Genomic DNA, 357 nt, shown 5'->3' with positions numbered 1-357 from the left:
TTTGTTTTATTTATATAATAATTTATTGGTTAATAATAAATTTTTAAATAAATTTTAAATTTATAATAAATTAATTATTGATCTAATAAATTAAAAGATACCGTAAAAAAATGGTCACACCACATGGAAGAAAATTGATCTTGCTCGTGGAAATCAAAAGGCTAATTATATGAATCATATGAAACAATTCAAAAAAAAATAATAACTCCTTCTTTCGAAGCCCTCGATCCGAAGACCCTCATGAATCACGACCAAGAAGCAAAGGGAAATTGTTTTCTTTTAAGGAAAAGATATATAAAAGTTAAAAGATCCTTATGAATCATGATCATCCATTAATTAGACATTGTACTTTTAATA

The sequence above is a fragment of the Arachis ipaensis genome, chromosome B10 (genome assembly GCF_000816755.2).
Source record: "Arachis ipaensis cultivar K30076 chromosome B10, Araip1.1, whole genome shotgun sequence".
NCBI classification, from domain to species: Eukaryota; Viridiplantae; Streptophyta; class Magnoliopsida; order Fabales; family Fabaceae; genus Arachis; species Arachis ipaensis.
The sequence above is the reverse complement of the archived record's forward strand: the minus strand, read 5'-3'. Positions refer to the sequence as shown.